A 19,971-nucleotide genomic window follows, 5' to 3' on the forward strand; every position below is an offset into this window, starting at 1 on the left:
CTTTTGGTGATAGGGAGAGTGGTTTTGTGAGGTGCCTAAATACAGCAGTTTCTGGCAGAAACTTCACAGAATTCCTCAGAAAATTGCAGAGCCTCATCCTGATCCCATTTTGAGGATAAGAAAGTAAAGGTTTGTACAGGACATTGGAGAGATATGAACTTGAGCTCTTCCTCTTTCACCCACCAGGTACATTAAGTCTTTGCAAATTACATAATTTCTTGGAGCTTAATGTCCTCACTGCCGATAGGGGTTTAAGACCTAAGCTCAGAGGGAAGGTGTGACATAAATAAAAGCAAAGCCTCTGCACATCTTTCTTTTTGTTGTTGCTGGGTATTTTTTCCTTTTTATTTTTTTTTCCTTTTTCTTTCTTTTCTCTATTTTTCTGCACATCTTTCCAGAGTCAGTAAAGGATAGTTCCTTCTCCTCTTCCTAGTGAGTCTAAAGGATGGACCACAGCTGCCCTCCCAGCTTGTTTCCTATTGCATTTAAGCTCTTCCCTGTGTCAAATACAGAAAAGTCCTTAGTAAGCTCTCAGGGCACTTGATCTTAATACCTAACTGCTCTCCATGACCCATCGTGGACTCTACTTCCCAACCTGCACCCAGCACCCAGCACCCGACCTTGTTTTTGGGTTTCTAATTACAGCTTCATCTCCTTGGCCTGACCCACCATGCAGCACCACGTCCATGATGCTGGCCATGATGCCAACTCTCCTTCTGGATGGGCTGCAACCAGGGATCACAGGTAAGTACCACAGTGCACCATGACAGCCTTGAGACTTGGTGGACTTGGTGGACATGGGTGGGAAACTCTGAGCAAAGATTCTTGAGCACCTAATATGTGGCTGGACTCATGCAGGTGATGGAACCCAAATGTGAAGCAGATCTTCTCACTTGTTAGAGTCTGGTGGGGAAACAGAGAAAAGTAAACAAGTTAAATTAACTATCTGTTTGAGACTAATAACCCCTGCTGAGATGGAGCAAGGGAAGGGGGGTGAAAGCTTTGAGGAAAGCCCACAGCATGCTTGGAGCATGTAGATGTGCTCCCCAAAGAAGGGACCATGTTGAGACTGTTGACCTGAGGAAGTCCACTAGCGAAAACTATTTCTTTTGTTGCATGTGTGCATGGCTTGGTGTGTCTCTCCTGAAGGAATGCTGAGCAGGCTGGCACCAGAAAGTAAGTGTGGAAATTATACTTTTGCCCTGGGGTTTCTTTTTGCTTCTCCAAAATAATTATTCTTGAGTAATTTAAGATTTTTTTGTCTTTATTTATTTTTTTAATGTTACATTAAAAAAATATGAGGTCCCCATATACCTCCCACCACCCTCACCCCACTCCTCCTCCCATAACAACAACCTCCTCCATCATCATGAGACATTCATTGCATTTGGTGAATATATCTCTGAGTACCGCTGCACCTCATGGTCAATGGTCCACATCATAGCCCACACTCTCCCACAATCCACACAGTGGGCCATGGGAGGACATACAATGTCTGGTAACTGCCCCTGCAGCACCACCCAGGACAACTCCAAGTCCCAAAAATGCCCCCACATCACATCTCTTCCTCCCACTTCCTACATTCAGCAGCCACCATGGCCACCCTCTCCACACCAGTGCCACATTTTCTTCAATTACTAATCACAATAGTTCATGAAAAGATTATCAGTAAGTCCACTCTAATCCATACTCTATTCCTCTATCCTGTGGACCTTAGAATGGTTGTGTCCACTCCACATTTATATCAAGAGGGGGCTTAGATTCCACATGGATGATGAATGGGATTCTCCTGCTTTCAGTTGTAGGGACTCTTGGCTCCCTGGTGTGGTGGTTGACCTTCTTCACCTCCATGTTAGCTGAATGGGGTAAGTCTAAGAAACCAGAGGGTAGGAGTTCCAAGTCTGTTGAGGCTCAGGGCCTGGCTATCACATCGTCAGTCCAGAGATTCAGGTCCCCTGGGTATACATTAACCCCAGCACCAACTACAGTTCTGGTAAAAGTAACAGGACTTGTGGACAAAGATCACATCTGAGTCCAGCTCCATCACACAGAAACACAAACTCCAAAGTAGGGCCATCTGACATGGCACTGAACTCCATCTACCATGACCATAGAACCTTTGGGTCTCTGTAGCCCTCAGAAGAACCAAAACCTGGGGTTGTATCTACTGTATTTGTCTCTGGGACTCTGCTGAGATGTGCATAAGGGCAACACCTCTGATAACCTCCTGGCTCTTTTGGGGACTCATATCCAAATAAACTCATTTGCCCTTTCCATTTCCCCCTTTTCTTCAGGTCGAAGAGCACTTTTAACTCCTGGTATTATATGTAGACTGATATTTTGCTGGTCCGAGTTGGCCCTTTTATTCAAGGTCATTTTCTAGTTACATCATCAATTGGTACATGGTAATAATCCCTTGGCCGCAGGGAGGCTCATCCCTGGGAATCATGCCCCATGCTGGAGGGAAGGCAACACATTTACATGCTGAGTTTGGCTTTGAGACTGGCCACATTTGAGCAACACAGAGGCACTCAGGAAGTAATCTTAGGCACCCTGCATCTCTAGGCCTTGTTCTTATTTCAGGTGCACAGGTTCACAAGTATAGTCATTAGCATCAAGCATTCATTGTTGGACCTTCCTTCTTTTATGGTATTTTCTGTTGCATTTGGGGGATTGTTGCTGTTCCTTTCGAGACTGTGATAGAGCTCCCTGGCTAGGAACCCAGCACTCCCTCAGTTGTTGTTTTTAATTGTAACCACTATGAAAATATCCAAACATTTTTATGTACTCTGGATATATGCCCTGTAGATCTCCCTGCCAACCATGTGTCCCCTGTCAATAACATCCCACACTAGTATTCCTCCCCTGCCATTGTTGAACCTCTCTGTGATACAAAATTTCTTCAAAAGTGAAGCCCAATATATTGCCAGGTTCCATTAATAGTAAAATGGAATATAGTGATGAGTTTAAAGGTTAGATATAGGATACATATTAATTTAGAAAAATTAAGGTAAAAATAAATTTGGGTGTCAAAAAATTTAAAAATGCAAGAGCTTTGTTTTGATGTTTTGCCTTCCATCACTGCAATAAGTGTTGCCCTCTATGCAAAATGGCAAGGCAACTACTTCCATCTTTTCCTCAGTGTCTATGACCTTTCTTTTTTCTTTTTTCTAATTATTAAGCATATCTTCACAAAAGATTTAGATCATTGTAATTCATATATACAATATACAGTACTCCCACGTATCCAACATAAAACCCTTTTCCCTTCTACAGCAATAATCTTTTTACATATTCATATTATATTTACTGAAACTGATGTACAGATATTGAGACAATAACTTTCAAATAAGGTAACATTTGAGTTTACATTGTGGTTTATATTTTAGACTATATAATTTTCTAACTTTTTAGTTATCTTGTGTTTTACGTTATGATTTACATTTTTGCCTATCAGCCCCTATATATTTTTCATGTAATTTAACATGTCTTATATCCATTCTTGCACAATCTTTTGGAACACTTTATTGCCCACACAGTTACATTGGTTCCATCTATTCAATACCTCTTTCCCCCTCCCCTTAGGGCCCACAGTGACAGTCAATCTTCATTGCTTGAAGGACTATGTTCAGAGATACTTGCAACACTGTTGAGAGCTTGGCATGCTCAAATGCCCTAATGCACTGGGAGCCAACATTTCTCTTGAGAGATACAATTCCCTCTATTTGAGAACATCAGTCCTCCCCAAGATGAGGGTATACCTTTACTCTCATTATATGGGTCTCTATTAAATGATATAAACTACTCTAGCAAAATGAGCATTGACATACTCCCTAGGAGCCTGTCCTGTCTCGGATTTTCCCCTTTAAGCATCTTAAATAGGTAACCTTCCTTATTATATTTTTGAAAATTTTTTCTCAGCATTATACTCTCAACCAAATACCTTACAATCTCCTATGTTTGTATGTTGCCCTACCCTCCCCCCAATTTCTTGGGCAATATTACCCATCTTCCCATCCCTAGTCCCCCTCAAGCCTGCAAAGTCCCACCCAAAGGAAATTCTATTCCCCCATTTTATCCCTTCCTTGTACAAATCTTACCTCCAGCTTATCATACATTTCACCCATGTAGGTGTCAGCTTACATCCTTCATCTACCCCCCAATTTCCTTTAAACCTATCATCCAGTCTTTAGCTCTCTGAGGCAGCTTGGCTTACTTATTTCATATCATTGAGGTCATGTAGTATTTGTCCTTCAATGCCTGGGTTGCTTCACTCAACATAATGTTTTCAAGATTCATCCATGTTATCACATGTGTTTGTAATGTATTTGTTCTTAAAGCCGAGTAGTATTCCATTGTATGTATATACCACATTTTATTTATCCATTTATCTGTTGATGGACATTTGGGTTGATTCCAACTTCTGGCAATAGTGAACAATGCTGCTATGAGCATGGGTGTGCGTATATCAGTTTGTGTCCTTGTTTTCATTTCTACTGTGTATATACCCAGCAGTGGAATTGCTGGGTCATATGGCAAATCTATACCTAGTTTTTTGAGAAACCACTAAACTGTCCTCCAGAATGGCTGGATCCTTCTGCATTCACACCAGCAGTGGATGAGTGTTCCCTTTCCTCCATATTCTCTCCAGCATTTGTAGTCTTCTATTTATTTCTTACATGCCAATCTTATGGGAGTAAGATGGTATCTCATTGTAGTTTTGACTTGCATTTCCCTGATAGCTAGAGATTTGGAGCATTTTTTCATGTGCTTTTTAGCCATTTGTATTTCTTCTTTGGAGAAGTGTCTGTTTAAATATTTTTCCAATTTCTTAAATGGGTTGTTTGTCTTTTTATTTTCAAAATATAGGAGTTCTTTATTTCTGCAGGTTTTAAGTATCCTATCAGATATATGGTTACCAAAAATTTTCTCCCATTGTGTAGGCTCTCTTTTCACTTTCTTGACAAACTCCTTTGAGGTGCAGAAGGCTTTAATTTTTAGGAAGTCCCATTTATCTCTTTGTTCTTTTGCTCTTGTGCTTTGGGTGTGAAGTTCATGCAGCCATTTCCTATTACAAGTTCTGGTAGATGCTTCCCTACACTGCTTTCCAAAGTCTTTATGGTCTTGGCTCTTATATTTAGGTCTTTGATCACACTTGAGTTGATTTTTATATAAGGTGTGAGATGGTAATCTTCTTTCATTCTTTCACACATGGATATCCAGTTCTCCAGACACCATTCGTTGAATAGGCCATTCTCTCCGAGTTCAGAGAGTTTGGTGGGTTTACTGAATATTATAGGACTATATATGTGAGGATCTATATCAAAGCTCTCAATTCGGTTCCATTGTTGTGTGTATCTCTCCTTGTGCCAATACCATGCTGTTTTCACTACTGTAGCTTTGTAGTATGTTTTGAAGTCAGGTAGTGTGTGATTCCTCCAATTTTATTTTTCTTTTTCAATATGTCTGTGGCTATTCGAGACCTCATTTCTTTCCAAATAAATTTCATAGCTAGTTTTTCTAGTTCCTTAAAGAATGCTGTGTTGATTTTTATTGGGATTGCATTGAATGTGTAGATCAGTTTTGGAAGGATAGACATCTTAATAATATTTAGTCTTCCTATCCATGAACAGGGAATATTATTCCATTTATTTAGATCTTCTTTGATTTCCTTGAACAGAGTTTTGTAGTTCTCTGTGTATAAGTTTTTTACATCTTCAGTTAAATTTATTCCTAAATATTTGATTTTTTAATTTACTATTGTGAATGGTATTTGTTTTTTTATTTCCTCCTGATCTTGCTCATTATTGGTGTACAGAAATGTTACTGATTTTGTGCATTGATCTTATAACTGTGACTTTACTAAACTCATTTATGAGTTCTAGAAGCAGGATCATGTCATATGCAAATAATGAAATTTTGACTTCTTCCTTTCCAATCTGAATGCCTTTTATATCTGATTCTTGCCTCAGTACTCCAGCAAGTACTTCTAAGACAATGTTAAATAGAAGGCATGGCAGTGGGCATCCTTGTCTTGTTCCTGATCTTAGAGGGAAAGATTTTAGGATTTCACTATTGTAAATGATGTTGGCTGTGGGTTTTTCATATTTACTCTTTATCATGTTCAGAAAATTTCCTTGTATTCCAATCTTTTGCAGAGTTTTTATCAAGAAATGGTGCTTTATTTTATCAAATGCTTTTTCTGCATCTATAGATATATTCATGTGATCTTTTTCCTTCAATCTGTTTATATGGTGTATTACATTGATTGATTTTCTTATGTTTAACCATCCATGCATACCTGGAATGAATTCCACTTGGTCATGGTGTATAGTTCATTTAATGTGTTGTTGAATACGGTTAGCAAGTATTTTGTTGAGGATTTTTGCATCTAGGTTCATTAGAGAAATTGGCTATACTTTTCATTTCTTGTGGTGTCTTTGTTAGACTTTGGTACTAGAGTAATGTTGGCATCATAGAATGAGTTAGGTAATGTTCCTTCTGTTTTGTTTTTTTTGGAAGAGTTTCAGCAAGATTGGTGTTAGTTCTTTCCAGAATGTTTTGTAGAATTCACCTATGAAGTCATGTGGCCCTGGGCTCTTTTTAGTTGGGAGGTTTTTAATGACTGATTTTATCTCTTTATTTGTGATTGGTTTGTTGAGATCATCAATTTCTTCTTTTGTCAATATAGGCTGCTTATGTGTTTCTAGGAATTTGTCCATTTCCTCTGAATTGTCATTTTTGTTAGAATATAGTTTTTCAAAGTATTCTCTTATGATAGTCTTTATTTCTGTGTAGTCAGTGGTGATATCTCCATTCTCCTTTCTTATTTTGTGTATTAGCATCTTCTCTCTTATTTTCTTTGTTAGTTTAGCTAAGGGTTTGTCAATTTTATTGATCTTCTCAAAGCACCGGCTCTTGGTTTTTTTATCTTTTCAAGTGCTTTCTTATTTTCTATTTCATTTAGTTCTGCTCTTTTCTCTTTCTTTCTCTTTCTTTCTTTCTTTCTTTCTTTCTTTCTTTCTTTCTTTCTTTCTTTCTTTCTTTCTTTCTTTCTTTCTTTCTTTCTTTCTTTCTTTCTTTCTTTCTTTCTTTCTTTCTTTCTTTCTTTCTTTCTTTCTTTCTTTCCTTTTTCTTCCTGTGGGGTTACTTAGTTGTTTTTTTACTAATTCCTCCAAGTGTGCATTTAGGTCTTCAATTTTTGCTCTTTCTTCTTTTCTGATGTATGAATTTATGGCCATAAATTTCCCTCTAGGTACTGCTTTTGCTGCATCCCATAAGTTTTGGTATGTTTTGTTATCAGTTTCATTAGTTTCAAGGTAGTTATTAATTTCTTTTAACATTTCCTCTTTGACCCACTGTTTTTCTAAGAGTGTGCTGTTTAATTTCCATATCTTGGTGTGAAATCTGGCCCTTTGGCCCTTGCAGATTTCCAGCTTCACTTCACTGTGGTCGGAGATATTATTTTTAAGATTTTGATCTTTCTGAATTCATTGAGCCTTTCTTTGTGGCCTAGTATATGGTCTATCTTGGAGAATGATCCATGTGCACCTGAGAAAAATGTATTTCCTGCTGTATTCAGGTATAATGATCTGTAGATGTCTTTTAGACCCAGCTCCTCTAATATACTGTTCAAAGTTTTTGTTTCTTTATTGATTCTCTTTTGAGATGTTCTGTCCCAAGTTGATAGTGGTGTATTAAACTCTCCCACTATAATTGTAGAGGCATCTATTCTTTCACTTAGTTTTTCCAGTGTTTGCCTCACATATTTTGAGGTGCCCTTGTTAGGAGCATAAATATTTATCATTGTTCATTCTTCTTGAAAGATTATCCCTTTTACCAATATGTAGAATCCATCTTTGTCTCTCACAATTATTTCACATGTAAAGTCTATTTTGTCTGATATTAATATAGCTACTCCTGCCTTCTTTTGGTTATTGTTTGCTTGTAAGATTGTGTTCCAGCCATTCACTTTCAAATCTGAATCCATGGGTCTAAGATGCTGTTTGTAGACAGCATATAGATGGGTCATATTTCCTTATCCCATCTTCCAGTCTGAATCTTTTGACAGGTGAGTTTAATCCATTGACATTCAGTGTTATTACTTTCAAGGAATTATTTGTGTTAGCCATATTTTGTTTGGACTTGTATTTGTCATATTTTGTTTGTTTTTTCCTTCTCTTTTTGTCTTTTTTGTTGCTCTTAGACTCTCCTCCATCTCTGCCTCTCCTGTTTATTTCTTTCTTCCTGCAGAACTCCCTTTAGAATTTCTTGAAGGGTAGGGTATTTTTGGCATACTCTCTTCATTTCTGTTTATCTGTGAATATTTTGAAGTCTCCATCATTTTTTTTTGTTTTTCTGTCTTTATTTTTTAAATATATATTTAATATACCCCACCCCCATCACTCCACTCCTACCCCCATAACAACAACCTCCTCAATCATCATGAGACATTTATTGCATTTGGTGAATACATCTCTGAGCACCGCTGCACCTCATGGTCAATGGTCCACATCATAGCCCACTCTCTCCCACAGTCCACCCAGTGGGCCATGGGAGGACATACAGTGTCTGGTAACTCTCCCTGCAGCACCACCCAGGACAACTCCAAGTCCCGAAAATGCCCCCACATCTCATCTCTTCCTCCCTCTCCCTACCCCCAGCAGCCACCATGGCCACTTTCTCCACACCAATGCCACACTTTCTTTGATTACTACTAATCACAATAGTTCATGAATAGAATATCAGTAAGTCTACTCTAATCCGTACTCTATTCCTCCATATTGTGGACCTTGGAATGGTGTGTCCACTCCACATGCTTTTAAAAGCCACTTTTTTTTCTCTTGGAAGCCATGTTGTTGGCACAGAGAAGTAGATTCCACTCCTCCTGTAACAGGAAGATGCTGATCAGCCCAGCTTGTGGGGCGGGGAGGCAGTGGCGGGAGAGGGGTGCATGAGGCAGCCAGGGCGGGGGGAGAAGGATTCAAACCCCAACCTCCCTGTCCCTCAGCCAAATGAGCAGTCACTGCCAACAGCTGCCAGGGCCTTGGAATGTGGATTTCCCAGGCCACCCTCCCCACTGCCTAGAGGTTGTTTCTACTGTTCTTTCTCCCAACCCTGATTTCCCCATCCCTTTACCTTATTTTGTTTTAATTGTTTTTGGAAGCCAATTAAACCACTTGGGAACAAGGCAGGATATGGGTGTGAGAATTAAGGGTGGAGGAAAGAGGCGCCTGTCCTGGGATGTACATGTAGAAGTGCACTTGGAGGCACCCAGAAGTAGCTGCTGAATGAGCGCAGGACGGTTGGCCCACCAAGCAGTGGGGGCACATCCTTGTCCCCAGGCCAGGGACTTCACACAGGAATGGATCACTGCAGCCCAGTGGCCAGGGCAGGTCAGAGCTGCTGAGGTACAGAGGGGTCCCTTCCTGCCTGAGAGTTTCATCCCAGGCCCCTCAGACTCCAAAGCCCCTTCTGTCCTTTCTGCCACGTGTCCCCACTGCAGCCAGTGTTCACCCATCTTAGGTGCAGGGCAGCTCCTCCTTCAAGAGGCAGCAGGAAGCACAGCTTCCCTGGGATGTCACCTGCAGGCCCAGTGACATCAGGCCCCTCGGAGCTCGGCAGTGCACCCGCCCACAGGAGGGGGCTGTGTCTTGCCAGGGCCACTCCTCAGGGACCCTCCTTGGCCAGAGGCTGAGTCTGACTCAGTTTACCCACTTCCCTCCCTCTTCTCCAAGCTGAGCTGCATTCAGTAGTGTTGATTCCACATCGGCCCAAAGGGCGATCCCAGCATGGCCCTGCTGAGCGGAGAAACGGGCTGCACCCACCAGAATGCCACTGACTGGCCCGATGCCCAGCGCCCACCCCAGACTTCCCGCCCCATCTGCTGAAGAGGGACAGGGGCTGGTCCAGGGCCCCACCACAGGGGGACCCCATCCCAGCCTCCATGCTCGGCTCTGCACAGCCCCCCTCATGCCTGAGCATGGAGCAGGCCCTGTTCTCCACTCTCAACCTCAGTCTCTCTCTCTCTCTTTCACATACATGCACATGCACACATGTACACACACACGTGCACACACACGCCCCTTTTCCTCCATCAGAAGGAAGTTCTATTAAAGTGCACTTTAAAAAAAATTCCCTTCCCATACACTCTCAAGCTTGGCTACTGATTTGATCTGCAGCAAAACACCCCCCTTTGGTACCCAAATGCAGGTATCTTTCACAGTGAAAATAGCCTGAGGATAGAATTTGAGCAATTTAAAGTGGTTTCTTTTCACCCATGAACACAAGCAGGGCCCAGGCCTGGACAGACAGACACTTATGCTCATGGAGCAGCCAAGTCTCCATCCCTCAAGTAGCACCAAGCTCACCCCCTGCCTCAGCAGCATTTCAGACAGAAGAGTTTCTCAATACAGGTATATCGAGACTATACATATATACACACACACATTTCATTTGTCCTCATTGCATGAATAACATTATAATCATAACAAATGACATTTTCCAAAGAAAAAATGCTGCTACTATCCCTTGATCCAAACACATGTTATTTCCATTTCCCCCAAACCTTTTACACCAGTAGATTCTCGTCGGTGGAGTAGAATTGATTTAGAGACATGCAGTCGACTCCTGGGGAGGACCGTGAGCCGGAATTTGGCGGGACTGCTGTGTGTGAGCAGATAGGAAGCCCCGAGAGCAGCCGGAGCCCGGGGAGCCCACAGGGCAAGAACCGCTGCCCCGACCCGCAGCCTCGCGCGCACCCCTGCCGTGTCTGATGGCGAGGGCTTGGCCCGCAGAATTGGCCTGGTCTGGTGCGGCCTCTTCGTTGGTTCACTCGTGCATTTGCCAACTTTAAAAGCTCCCCCGCTCCGCGCCAGGTGTGTCGGGCCCTGGGAACAGGCCATGGGCGAGGCAGATGCTCTCTTCCTTAAGGAGCTTGTGTTTCAGTGGGAGAGCCCAGGAAGCCCGTAGGATCTGTGCCACAAAGACACAACCAGGGGCCCGTGGAAGCACCGCCGAGGGGCCCTGAGCTGGGAGCTGGTGGTGGGCATCCAGTCCTGGAAGATCTGAGCCACAGTGCTCCAGGCTGACGGGGCAGGGCCAGTCTCTACGAGACAGCCTGTTCTAGATATTTCCTGGTCAGTCTCTACAAGTCAGCCTGTTCTAGATATTTCCTATACGTGGACTCGCACAACAGGTGATCTCTTTTTGTCTGGTTATGTCACTCAGTTCCATGTCTTCAAGATTCATCCTTGCTGTGGCATGTCTCCCACCTCCATTCCATCATAGGGACAGCCACAATCTGTCTCTCCGTATGTTGTTGGATACTCAGGCCACTGTGCCTGCCATTGCTGCTCCAGCTGTGCAGGTTCAAGGAGCTGTTTGAGTTCCTGCTTTCCATTCTCTGGGATCTATATCTAGACATGGAGCTGTCAGGTCATATGCTAACTCTATGCTTAACTTGACAAGGAAATACCAAAGTTTTTTCCACAGCGGCTGCATGATTTACCTTCCTACCAGCAATGCACAAAGGTTCCAATTTCCCTGCATTCTCTTCAATGCTTATTATTTTCCATTGATCCTAGCCATTCACTAGATGTGAAGTGGTATCTCATTGAGGATTTGATTTGCCTTCCCCTAATGGCTAATAGTGTTGAGTATCTTTTTATTTATTTGCCATTTATATATTGTCTTTTCTTTGGAGAAATGTCTATTCAAGTCCTTTTGCTCTTTATTAATTTCATTGTTTGTCTTTTTGTTGTTGCACGGTAGTTCTTTATATATTCTGAACAGTTAACCTTCATCAGATGTGTGGTTTCCAACTATTTTCTTCCATCCTATGAATGTTTTTCACTCTCTCAATATGTGCCCTTTGATGCACAAAAGATTTAATTTTGATAAAATCTAATTTAACTATTTTTTTCTTTAGTTCTCATATTTAAGAAACCATTGCCAAATCTAGGGTCATGAAGATTTGCCCCTATGTTTTTCATGTATGGTTTAGCTCTTACATTTAGGCTATTGGCCCATTTTTAGTAAACTTTTGAATACTGTGAACAGTAGGGATCCAGCTTCATTCATTTGCAGGGGGAGATCCAATTGTCCCAGTGCCATTTTTTGAACAGACTAGTTTTCCCCAGTGAGTGGACTTGGCACCCTTGTTAAAAATCAGTTGACCATAGAGGTGAGGGTTTATTTCTAGACTCTTAATATATTCCACTGGTCTATATGTCTTTTTGCTAGTACTATCCATTTTTATTACTGTAACTTTGTAGTAATTTGGGTTTGTTTTTTTTTTTTGACATCAGGAAGCATGAGTCTTCCAGCTCTGTTTTTCTTTTCCAACATTGTTTTGGCTGTCCTGGGGTCACTGGCGGTTTTTAAGCAGGGAGGTTGTCTGATGCGACTCGCTTGCGGGAAGCCCCTGCCGTGGCTCTGAGGAAAATGGGAACCGAAGCTGGGAAGCGGGTAGACGGCGGCTGCAGGGATCCAGGCGAGAGCAGGTGAGCAGGGCCGGGCTCTGGGATGCCCGGTGGGCGGAGCTGACAGTCCCGCTGGAGCGCAGGTGGAGGGAGGAGAGCGAGGAGTCCAGCTGGACTTGCCTTGAGCTGGAAGCACCGGGAGGCGGGTGGGAAGGGAGTGTTCACGGGACGTTCGGAGGGTCTGGTGGACACCCGGCTGGAGCCGCTGAGCAGGAACGTGGCCGAAGGCGCTGCAGCTCTGTGCAGAGGTCAGGCTGGAGCTGGGAATTTGGGGTTCTGGAGGCCAGGCCTGGGAGGTGAGAAGCCAAGCTCACGTCTAGTGGAGGGGGTTACGGGAGGCGACGACAGCTGCGGCAGAGCAGGCTGCGGGGCACAGGGAGGTCCTGAGCCAGCCAGGCCAGGCCGGAGAGAAGGCGCTCTGGGCACAGCCAGGCTGTGAGTGGCACGGGGTGCGCCACTCAGCTTCCCTGAGTCTCAGCTTTCTCATCCACGAAATGGCCACGTGTGGACGCACTTGGCAGCACGGCGCAAGGAAGCAGTGGAAATGCACACCTGGTTTCTGGCAGGTTTCCTGGCACACGCAGAAATTAGCAAACAGAAGCTGTTGTTATCATTAGTCTTAAGCCATATGACGTGAGGAATAGCTTCCGGGATGCCGAACAAATCAGGCCCCTGGGACTGCACCTCCAAATCCATGGTGAGCCTCTTCAATCAAGCCACACGGAGGAGCATCCTCCCTGGATAAAGCAGCAGGCCCTCGCGCTCCAATTTCCCCAGCAACCACTGTGCAACTAATTGGTTTCTCAGGCCATTTGCTCATCTCACGGCCATTTAGACAGCAAGAGAGGGACATAAAGTCAATGAAAACTACGCTACAATTTCAAACTCCTGCAACAGCCAATAATGGCTTGACATAGGCAAATGTGCAATACATATCATCTCCAGACTGACACTGTTTCATAGGTACCATTTCCCCCAGAAGCCAGGCTCATTGCTTGTGTATGGCTTCCACAGGTTGGAAAACTTCCCAGTTGCCACTGTGCATTGTTGCATTTTGCCAAGACTTTCAAAGATTACCTACACCTGAAAACTGTTTTGCTGAAAAGTTCGCTGAAGGACCTTACCGTGTGTTACTTACTAAAGGCTTGTAGCAGTGAAAACATCCACTGAAGAGACTATCATCATCCTCCTTTTGTTACTTATTCATTCATTTTGATTATCTAGTGTATCTGGGCAAAAAGAAGTAATGGGAACTTGCATATATTGGGAAAACGTAAGTCTTAGGATGGATATAATCATACACCTAGGTCAGTAGAGGGTCCAACCAAGAATATGAGTATGTAATTATTTCCTATAGAAAATGTGTACTTGCATAATACATATCTTGGTATATATAATTATAATGAGCCGTATGTATCCATCAGCCAGTTTATGAAATAGAATCTTACCAGTACTGTTTTCACTCCTCATTGATTGTATTAGTCCACTCCCCCTCATGAGGATCATTTCAAATTGGATTGATCAAGCCCCTTGATTTTATCTATCCTTAAACAAGGCATAACATCATTTTGTATTATTTTGAAATTTACATTAATGGCATCATCTTCTGCGTTCTTTTATAGACCAACATTTTAGTGCTCATCTATGTTTAGTGGCTTCTGTAGTTAATTTCCCTTCACTGATGAATGATATATTGCACGAATATGCAACACCTTAGTTATCCACCTACTTATCCATCCTACCAGCAGCTGCAGTTCAGGCTGCTTCCACTTGTTAGCTCCTCACATATTCTAAGGGTCGAGTTGCTTGGCTATGGTAAACATTTTACCAAGTTTGTTCCGAGGGTGTTTGCACCAATGTGTAGTCCCACCAGCTCTAAGTATGAAAATCCCAGTTGCTTCAAATTCTCATCCAACTCTCCTTACAGTCAGTATGCTTGTTACTGTTTTGCCAATCCACTGAGCACAAAATGTTATCTTATTGTTTTAATTTGCATTTCCTTAATTACTAATGAACATTTTTCATAGCCTTATATTCATCTTGGTTTCTCTTAAGTATATTGACTTAACCCATTCTTTTCTGCCTCAGGCCCTAGTCCATCATTGTTATTTATTTTCTGGTCATTGAGGTTTATTCCTTCTCTAGCTTAATCACTCCAAATAATTATTTTTCTTGACCCACAATTCCTTCACACTACCTTGCTCACATCAAAGTTGCTATTCTCTCCTCTAAATCTTAGAAGCCCTAAGAGGTGAGAACAGGGTACAAAGAAATTTTTCTTTCAAAAAGAAAGCCCAGATGAAAATCATCACCCCTCACTATGAAGCTAGCATGATCAGTCATGGCAATGCATAAAATTTCATCTACCTGTGTTTCTCTCCCCCAGGTTGGAGAACTGTGGCCTCACACAGTCTTGTAGGATGAGCATTTCCTTTTCTGTCAGTGGATATACACTGACCCATCTGAGCTTGGCAGGAAATTCATTGAAGGATAAAGGGGTCAACATGCTTTGGGAAGTCTTAAAATGCCCAGAGTATCCTCTACAGGGGCTAGTATAAGTCCCAAAGTATTTTCTTCTTGGAACACCCTTGAGTGGAATAGGATGATGGAGAAAACCTGTATATATTATTACTGTATGTAAAGCCTACAATATATTGGGGCATTGTGCAGATGCTAGAGGAAAGCATAATAAAGGAGAGGGTGATTATTATTTAATTTTCAGAGACAAATTATATAACAGCAGAGATTTCAAACTGTGTGTCAACTCCAGAGGCGCTGCAGGATCATTTAAATGTAATGGACACTGGCATTTTTTCATCACCACAAAAACTACCCACTCAAGGTAGTTTAGTTTCAACATTAGATTGTGCTATCTTCCTTTCAGTGATGTTATATCTTTGCAAAGCTGGGTTTTTAGTAGCTCCTGCCATGACAGCAAGTGCATCACAAAATTCAATGAGGAGCTTTTGTGACCTGAAAATTTACTGATTCTCTAAGGATCTCTGATCTAACTTGCTCCCATAAGTCCTAGACTTTCTGAGTGAGAGTTAAGGATGAAATAATTCCTCCTGTTTTTCAATCCTTTTAGTGGTTTTCTTAAGTGTCGGGAAAATATTGCTAATCATCTGTTCTCTGGAGATCAAAGTAAAGAGTGAAACTATTTTAACATCTTCTCTTTAGGCAGCACTGGGAACTGATCCTGGGATCTCCCAGAGTGGGAGAGAGACACACAATCTCTTGAGCCATCTGAGCTCCCTGCTGGGCTGTGTTTCTTATTGTCTTTCCTCTGTGTCTCTTTTTGTTGTTTCATCTTGCTGTGCCAGCTCTCCATGTGGGTCAGCACTACTGTGTGGGACAGAATTCTGCTTGGGCCAGCACTGCATGTGAGTCAACTCACTATGTAGGCCAGCACTCCACATGGGCCAGCACACTGCATAGGCCAGCTTTCTGCTGAGGCCAGTTCATGGCACAGGCCAGCTTGCCTTTCACTAATAGGATGAGGGAATCAAATCTACTGTATGGTAGATGTGAACCCAGTGGTTTGAGCCACATCCATTTCTCAATATTAAGAATTTAAAATGTTTATGTTAGGGGAGCGGATGTGGCTCACGCAGTTGGGCACAAGCCTTCCACGTGAGAAGTCCTGGATTTGATTCCTGGTGCCTCCTACAGTATCTAAGCAGACAATAAGCATTCACAAGGAGCATAAAACTGTGTTGTCAGACAAGGAGAGACAAAGACTTATTTTGTCTTCCCTTTGTAGAGCAGACACAATGAAAAACCAGAGAGAGCAATGATGGAAATGACAAGCAGAGAGATGAGGGAGCCATCTTTAAGGAGAACATATATTTTAGGTTATATTCTATTTTAATTATAAGAGTTTATATAGCAACATATTGAAAAACATCTTTGCTTTGCATTTCTAAATAGTTCTGTTTATCTAAATTTCTGCATGCTGTCCTGTAAATTAATTGGCAGATGTTTCAGTATACCTGCTTATAAAACTAAATAGTAAGATTGGCTTCTTTACAAGACCCTCTGAATATTCATTAGGATTTGGGAAATCTTATTATTGTAGAAGGGGTGTTAAACTAAGTTAGAACCCAGAAGTTGAAAACAGGATTTTAAAGAGCACCAGAAGCTCAGATTCTTCAATTTCTGGGAATCCAGAGTATTAATATAGTAACTTATTGGAATGCAGCTCTCTTAAGAATTTTTATTTGTTAATATAATAGTACCATCCAGAGGCAGGAAAGATACGTTAAACAACAGACACAAACCACAGGAACACAGAAGTACAGAAATAGAAAACTTACTGTTACAAGAACCCCTTTGGCTAATTAATACAAAATTTGGTACCAGAGCTGGGGTAGTGCTCTTCAAATTACCGAAATGCTAGAACAGTTTCATAAATGGGTAGGGGTATTTTTTAAGGAATTGTGAGATGTTTGATGGAAAAGGCCTGGATTGCTTTGAAGAGACTCGTGATAACAAAATGGATGCTAAAGAGACTTTTTATGATGCCTTACAAGTAAATGATGAAATTATTATTGGAGACTGGAGGAAAGGCAATCTGTGTTTACAGTTGCAGAGAACTTAGTGAGATTAACTCCTGGGGTTTTCTGAAAGGCAGAATTTAAAATGGTGAGTCTGGGCATTTAGCTGAAGAAATTTCCAAAGTAAATCTAGAGAATGCCTCCTGGCTTATGCTTGCAGCTTAAAGCAAAATATTAGATGAGTTTGATAAGCTGAGAACTGACATGTTGGGCACAAAGAAACCAGAATCTGATTCTGGCAATTCCAAACCTCTAGAAAACAAGTTCTCAGATGAAAGTGCCTCAGTGGTGGACTTAAGTAAACTTGGAACTTGTAAATCAGGATGGAAGATGCAGTTATGTCGGAAAGAAATGGAAAGTCTTACTGCTTGATGGCTTCGACACCTGCTTTGTGCATGCCAATCCAACAGAATTATTGAGAGAGCTATGTGAACAAACCATTGTCAGTCTGGAATAAAAGGGAGGTGGAAAGGAGAGAGTGAAGGGGAAATGACTTCAAGAGGAAAACCATGGAAGCAGAGATCTGGAATTAGGACAAAACCTTGGGCCAAGAGAAGAACCCACCCAAGTATGCAGAAAGGGTGAGTTTGCCCCAGCAGTTGAAGAGGGTGTATGTTCCCACCTGATGTTCTCAGAGAGTTTTACCTCCCGAAGGTACAAACAGGGTGGAGCACATTCCCCAGGGTTTATGGCAGATAAGGTCATCACCCCACAGATCTGAGAGTGTTTGAGCTTCCCTCCATGGATTAGAGAAGGCCAGCAGGTCAACTCATTGCTCCGAGAGGGTGAAGCCTATATGCCAAAGGTTAGCAAAGGCCAGGTTGTCAACTCATTTCTCTGAGTGGGTTGAGCCTGTTTGCATAAGGTTAGGGGGAATGTTTTCTTCAGGACACTGTACTCAGGGGATTATGAATCTAACCCAAAGTTTGAATAAGGTGTGGCAATCACCCCAACACTCTTGGAGGGTGAGGTCTGGAGCTTAGTTTACACTCAGGTGTTTGAGGGTGGAACCAAGAAAATGGTCATTGGGAAAGCATGTGGAAAGGGTGAGTTCCCATAAGGCACCAAGGAGAGAAACCCATCATTTTAAGGATGACTCTCAGTTGGAAATCAAATGGAGGATGCACTGCAAGTTTACCAAAAAGTAGAGGACCCTTGACTCGTGTTTCCATCCCAATTTCTCCTTATTGTAATGAAAATGTTTTCCTTTGTCTGTCCATTTGTATACTGGAAACAGATAAACTGTTTAGTAAGTTTCAGAGGTCTATAGCAGACAGGGTGATGTCCCAAGACAAACTGTATTTTGTAAATTGATTGTTATATAATTTTGTACTTGCATTGTTACTGATTTAAGGTATTTTTTTAATATTGTAATGTCATTTTGGAATTCAGAGGGTGGATTGTAGCAGTTTGATACAGGTATGAATTTAAAAAATAGATATTGGATAATAATTTTAATGTGGTCTGTACCTGGGTGTGATTAACCTATGATTAGGGCTTTGATGGGGCATGTCATTAGGGCATTGGTTCCCAACACTTGGTGGGTGGGGTCTCACAGATTAAAGGCATGGTAAGGGGCAGAGTTGAGGGTTTTTTATGTTGGAGTTTTGATATTGGAGTTTGATACTGAAGCCTTAAGCTGGAGCCTTGAGAAATAAGGTCACAGAGGAAAGAGAAGGAAGCCCCAGGAAGAGAGGAACTGTGAGCCAAAGAAGAAGCAAGCCCTGAGAAGAGAGGAACCCTGCACCCCAAGTCAAGCAAGACCTTGGAAGAGAGGAGGCCAGGAAGCCTGAACCCTTCCAGTCATCAGCAGCCATCTTGCTCCAACACATGAAATAGACTTTGGTGAGGGAAATAACCTATGCTTATGGCCTGGTATCTGTAAACTCCTAGCCCCCCCAAAAAATACCTTTTATAACACCAGCCAATTTCTGGTGTTTTGCATCAGCACTCCTTTGACAGACTAATACAGGGCAGAAGCTTAAATTCTCAAGGTCATAAAGCGTAAGTTACTTCCCTCAGCAAAGTCTGTTGCCATAGGTGGGAGCAAGAAGACTGCTAGTCTCTGCAAGGCTTCAACCTTCCTCTTCCTCCTAAGACTCCGTGGTCCCAGCTCCTTCAGTTCTCAGCTGTAGGCTAGCAAAAGGCTTCTCTGTTCATGGGCTTGGCTGCTCTGGTATCTTCAAAAGGAGAGCTGTAGACTATCAGGCACATCTCTCTTCTGGGGGTCTCAGTATCCTATCTAATGAGCTATCTATCTTTCTCTGTGTTCTCTGTGTTTACGTTTGTGTGAGTGTCCACCAACCAATGGGCCAGGGACTCAACGCCCTACTGATGTGGTGGGATCAAAGCCCTTATCTTAATTTAAACAAGTAAAAGTGAAACCTCTGAATCTAATACAATCTAATAAGCACAGAGAATCTGACCAGTTTACAAACACAAGCCTATATCTATTTTTAAAAATTTACTTCTCTCCCCATCTCCCCCAACCCCCCCCCCCCCATTGTCTGTTCTCTGTGTCCATTTGCGCATGTTCTTTTTTTCTGCTTCTGTTGTTGTCAGCAGCATGGAAATCTGTGTGTCCTTTTGTTGCGTCATCTTGCTGCATCAACTCTCCGTGTTTGCAGTGTCATTCCTGGCAGGCTGCACTTTCTTTTGTGCTGGGTAGCTCTCCTTATGGGGTGTACTCCTTGTGTGGGGGGCTCCCCTATGCAGGGGGCACCCCTGCATGGCAGGGCACTCCTTGTGTGCATCGGCACTGCACATGGGCCAGCTCCACACGGGTCAAGGAGGACCGGGGTTTGAACTGCAGACCTCCTGTGTGGTAGATGGGCACCCTATCCACTTGGCCAAGTCTGCTTCCCTCTGTATCTATTTTTCGAATTCATAAATAATATCAAACAGCCACAGGGGCTATTGTCTTCCAAGCTTGC

Source organism: Dasypus novemcinctus, chromosome 18, assembly GCF_030445035.2.
Source record: "Dasypus novemcinctus isolate mDasNov1 chromosome 18, mDasNov1.1.hap2, whole genome shotgun sequence".
In the NCBI taxonomy this organism is placed as follows: domain Eukaryota; kingdom Metazoa; phylum Chordata; class Mammalia; order Cingulata; family Dasypodidae; genus Dasypus; species Dasypus novemcinctus.